This window comes from Melitaea cinxia, chromosome 18 (genome assembly GCF_905220565.1).
Source record: "Melitaea cinxia chromosome 18, ilMelCinx1.1, whole genome shotgun sequence".
NCBI classification, from domain to species: Eukaryota; Metazoa; Arthropoda; class Insecta; order Lepidoptera; family Nymphalidae; genus Melitaea; species Melitaea cinxia.
This window is the reverse complement of record NC_059411.1, coordinates 2,892,975-2,899,222: the sequence shown is the minus strand read 5'-3', so window position 1 is coordinate 2,899,222 and position 6,248 is coordinate 2,892,975.

The window sequence follows — 6,248 nt, the reverse complement described above, 5'->3', positions numbered from 1 at the left end:
GGTCTATAGTTCGGTACATTGGCCTAAATTTCGAGTTCAGACCTCAAAAGACAAAGTATTAACGAAATAAGACTGAGTTTGATCGTTTCAACGTCTTCACGACGCGACGGGCCATTAATGAAATTCCGTTGATGCTAAACTTTACTGAAATCTTGAATGGTTTCTTGATTATTTTATGTAGGCTTTAAGACGACTTTATTTTGTAGACACTTAAAACAATGGGCTGAAAAATGACTTTATAATTACCGAGTGATCGTGTGGATATTGTATTCTAGGGGGATGGGAACAATATAACTTTTAGCTTGTTTTCAGAGAATTTATACACAATTTGTTGATTCATTGTGATTAATAAATACGTTGATTGAAATTGATAATCGCGGCCTCGAATTTTTTTGTGTAAAATCTGACTTTTAGGTCGCTTGTGTTGTAAAATTATTGTCATACCGTATGAAATTTTTGAAATTTTTTGTGAGGAAATCAGTGATATATCGCATCTGTTGAAATATTTGATTATAACTTTACCTCTAGAGTAAGGTTAAAAGAAAATACTTCTACAGATTAATAGTGTTAACGTAGTTAAGTAGTAGTAATGTCGGCTGTAGCAAAATCAAAATAGCCCTATTCAAATAGGCTTCAAAAGCATCTTTAACAATTAAATTTTTTATTATTGTTAAAAGTGAAGTTACCACTAATTCGGAATGTAGATTCTACAGGGAAGAACTAGCAAGAAACTCCAGAGCTCTTTTGAAAAAAAATAAAAAACTATTATTTTAATACAAAATTGGTAATGTCTTGCATGAAATACAATGTCACTTCATCTACACATCTTTATCATTTATGTAATTCTTAACCGATAAATAAGCTCTAGCTATTAATTTCTTTTTAATACGAACTTTAAATTTATTCTCAGACACCCAAAATCGTTTAGGTATTAAGATATTACATGTATAGCAACAAACAGTGAGCACATGGACGAACCACTCATACAGATTTGTTACGCTTACAAGTTCATATTTATTCAAAACGCAAACATATAAAATAAATTTAACCAAATAAAAAAAACTCGATTATTTTATCTCTTTATATATAAAACTAACTGAATCCGCAAACGTTGTTTTGCCATATATGTTATTAATCCCCCTTAATCCCTTCCCGTTATAACTTAGGGGTATAAAAATTAGATGTTGGCCGATTCTCAGACCTACCATTACCATAAACAGCATTTCATAAAAATCGGTCCAGCCGTCTCGGAGAAGTATGGTAACTAACATTATGACACGAGAATTTTATATATAAGAATATATTTCACTTACATTAACTAAGTAACTGTAGACATAAGTAAATGGAAAAAAATCCCTTGATGTTAGACCATTCCGTTATAATAAATTCTCTATAAAGTAAACCAACTTTATTAAAAGAGAAAATGTTTCTAAGGATAAAATTATTTTATCGAAATATGAATGAACTAAAGACTTTCTTTAAACGCCTGCAAAGAAGTTCACAGCAATGGCGAGGAATTAAAACACTTTTTATTTGCTCTTTTCTGATCTTGAGGTGCCATCTTCGGCTCAAAGCGTCTGTTTCAGGCTCTTTACATTGAAAGCTTTCACAAGAAATGTCTTTTAAATGCACCTTTTAAAGATCAAAGGAAGGATGCATTTATCCAGTGCCACATATGATTTTCTAGTTAAAATTTATTTGTCCTTCAGAAATTACAACATTTTTCCTTGGTTATTTTATATTACGTTAATATTGAAATTTATGTCTACTCATTTCTTTGTAATATGTTCTCTCTAATAATAGTAAATGTGTTCTCTCTTGTAAATAACACTTCAGCCTATCGCAGTTCACTGCCTGGATATAGGCCTCACAAGTTCGCGCCAAACATCCCGCTTTTCCGCAATCCTCATCCAGCCTCCACAGGAAATCTTATTTAGATCGTCGGTCCAGTGAGCCGGAGAGCGTCCCATACTTACCATTGCTCTTGTGACACAGGTGACCAGCCCACTGCCACTTCAACCTGCTAATTCTGTGGGCTATGTCGGTTACTTACATTCTCTCGCCCAATCACTACATTATTTGCGTTCTTAGTCTTATAAAACACATTTTAAGAAGTACATTAAACATTAATTGCTACTAAATTCAATAGAACCATATCACAGACAACATTAGTTTTATATGACAACTAGCTGACCCCGCAAACGTTGTTTTGCCATATTTTTTATTTACCTTCTCAACCCCCCCCCCCTTATCATCATTATCATTACAGCCTATACAGTCCACTGCTGGACATAGGCCTCCACAAGTTCACGCCAAAAATAACGTGAAATCATGTGTTTTGCCCGTAGTCACCACGCTGGGCAGGCGGGTTGGTGACCGCAGTACTGGCTTTGTCGCACCGAAGACGCTGCTGCCCGTCTTCGGCCTGTGCATTTCAAAGCCAGCAGTTGGATGGTTATCCCGCCATCGGTCGGCTTTTAAGTTCCAAGGTGGTAGCGGAAATGTGTTATCCCTTAGTCGCCTCTTACGACACCCAAGGGAAGAGAGGGGGTAGCTATATTCTTTAGTACCGTAGCCACACAGTACAACCCCCCCTTATAACTTAGGGGAATTAAAAATAGATGTTGGCCGAATCCCAGACCTACCCGATGTACACACAAAATTTCATAATATTTTATTAACCATCTTAACCCCCCCCCCCTTATAACTTAAGGGCATGAAAAATAGATATTGTTCGATTCTCAGACCTACCTGATATGCACACAAAATTTTATGAGAATCGGTCAAGCCGTTTCGGAGGAGTTTAGCTACAAACACTGCGACACGAGAATTTTAAATATTAGATTACGATGACAATAATTCGTGCCAACTTAAATAAACTGTTCTGTATCTAGCTTCTATATATCATTGGATGCGATGCTATTGTGTGGCAAAATATGGTATATTGCTATGGTATTTATTACTGGTGTTCTAGGATAGAAACAGTTATAACTAACTGCCTGTTTCTACGAACATGCTTTATCATTTAATGATGTTTTTAAATTTTTCATCTCTTAGGATTAGTAGGTCTAAGCTTTCGAAATAAGTTTTTTTATGATTGAAGATTCTTGTGAAAATAGAAAAGCACTTTTTTGTAAGACTTTTAAGCTTTTTCTTTCGTAGTAAAAAAGCACGCTTTTTTAACATCTTTATGAATACTAGTACCATTATCATTAGCATTTCATTTTATATCTTTTTTATTCGTTCAATTTTTCACTGTAGCTTTCTTTTACAATTAACTATAACTACAAACTAAGTTTTATCTAGAAACATGAACTATTCGGACTTAAGACTTAAATTTGAGAAATTGCCACGGAAAAAGTATATCATTAAAATAATAAATTGTAATTACTTAATTACTTTTTTAAAGGGTAACTGCAGAGTTTCTTGCCGTTTTTTCTCTGTAGAATCTAAATTCCAAATTGATGGTTCACTTTTAATTATAGTTAAAAATTTAATTTATAACATTTATTTATATTACAAGATGACGATTCCAAGATAGTTTGAATCCTATTTTAAATAAAGTTATTTTTGATTTAGATTTTTAAAGGCTGTCGTCTTGCAAATTTTAAACTAAACATAAACATGTATTTTATACCTTAAATTAGAATATTTTTATTATTCCAGAAATTATTCCATATCTTAAATTTATAGTAACTAAGCAATAATGCCTTATCACGTACCCATTCTATATTACTGGTAGCAAAACAGATGTTGGTCTCGATCCCATTGTTGAACACTAATAAATACAGTATACTGCCTTAACCGGCACAATCGAGAACAATGTAAAATTATAGCTACCACTTTGCATTTACACCTCGAAATGGTAACAGGAATGTTTTAGTTTTAAGTCAATAAATTGGGATTGTTAAGTGCCATTGTTTATTTTCATTCATAATTTTGTTTCGTGAATTGTAAAATACGCGATTAGGATACGAGTTAAGTAAGTATTTTGTTTCGTATACATTATTGGTATTTGAAAAGAAATAAATAGACGCTTCACACTCAACGGCCCCGAGAAATCCTTCTCCTTAAGGAGAAGAGAATCCTTCCTTAAGGAGTAAGGGTCGAATCAGATCTCGATGAAATTTAAAAGTAACCACATGATAAATATCACCTTTCGATTAAATTAAAAATCCCCCAGTACACCCAGTACACCCAGTAAAAAAATATGCGGTATAATACAACGTAGGTCGACGAAAAAAATAGTCAAGGAAAAACGCATTATTAGATATAACTCGAAAAGAAGTTGTTAGATCTCAAACAAATTTAAATGGGACCAAATGACACGCACCACCTTTAGATTAATATAATGTTTATCGAAATTGGTCCACCCAGTTAAAAGTTCTGAAGTAAGATACATTAAAAAAATACAATCGAATTGAGAACCTCCTCCTTTTTTGGAAGTCGTTTAAAAAGAGAAATTGCTTTTTATGTTACTATTCCTGATGATACGATTCTCAGGTGATGCGTATAGCAATTTAAATTGACGGAACAAAAGTTGGCTTGTTTACCGTTTTTGCAACTGGATATATTTTTAACTTTAGGTTAACATAAAAAATGTAACGAATACTCGTAGATTGTTGCCGGTTGTCAATAGTCGAAATTAAAAACCCAAATTGCAACGTCGGTCACTCGTCAACGAACATTGGCATGAACAAGTAGTTGTCGATTTACACCTGGAGATTAGATTTCCAAGTACCTACTAAGCGTATGGATGCAGTAAGTATTTTATAGTAATGACTACTATGTTTTTATAAACTATTGTAATTGTGTTGTGCGAGTTGCCGAACTACAAACTTAGAGTTTCATTCTTATAGGTTTATTGAAACTAAGCATTTAATTATTTATTTCTTGTATCCATTTTGGAATTTTTTTATTAGAAAAGGAAGTTTGACAGTAACTTGTTTGTTAAGTTTTTTATATCAAACAAGCAAATAGAGCAGTGACAAAGTGTGAATAAAATAATAGGAATACCAACACTTTAAACAGATTTATAATCCTGAAAGACAAAAAAAAATGAATTTGAAATGTGATAAAAACATATATGTTTCTCTTGATAGAATAATTCAAATTGAAATATATATTAACACAATTGTTTTCATTGAAAAATTTTTGTGATTAATTTTGTGATTAATTTTGTATTTTATACAACATTTTTCAACCCTATCAATCCTCGTTCTAAGAGGGCTGATAAATGTAATATTATGTCTTATGGGAATACCAAATACCTAGTAATAAATTGCATTTTCGCAGATATCTAGTCAATTTTCTAACAAAAAATGTTCTTATATTGACTAGAGAAGCTATTTCTTATAGACCATAAATTTTGCCAAATTTTACTCTAAAACATTACACGAATGGAAAAATTTCAATTTGCAAAAAATAAATCATTGCAAATTTGTTCTGATTAAATAAAACTAAAAACGTTACCGTTAAAGCCCAAAGCTAAAATTTTACTTCAGAACGACATCCTATATGCCAAAAATTTGAACGTTTCAAATCTTCAAACACAAATTACACAACGCATAAAAATATGGTCTACAAGCTTTTCAATCTAATTTTAGTTTTTACCGCAACCGCATTCACAATATTTGCAAAGTGAATAACAAAAGTACGTTTCGACGTTTTTCAATAGCTTTTAGGGAACTAGCGTGATAAAGTTTTGTATTGGAACAGTTGAAATTCGTATTTCTTTTTCCGCTCGCGGTTCGGAACCGACATATATGTAATTGTTTTTTCCATTTCCGTATAATTGACTTGCGGTCTATCCGGATAAATGTTTTTGCGTTTAATAACCCATGTTTCGGAAAATTTTGTACAGTTCTATTCGTGTTCGTGATAATGCGTTGTTTGAATGGATCCAATCAAAATGTGAAAACGAATTTTGTTATATTGCGAATGCTTCGAGCAATCTATTTTGTTTGTGATGCTGTAGTGTAGCGTAGCGTTATCCGTTAGTAGTATTGAAATATATTGAAACAAAATAGATAATAATTTATAGATAAAAATTCTAACTCGAGTTTGAGCGACTATTGGTTTTTTAACGCTGAGCTATCGCCATCTGACCTCCGCAATACATGACGGCATCCCAATAACCTTTAGACTAGAATAATTTTCTTAATAAGAGTAAAGATTGTTATCAGGTTATCAGCGGTCAGTCCTGAATTTCATCAAAAAAAAAAAAAAATCAAAAATCAAAATAGTTT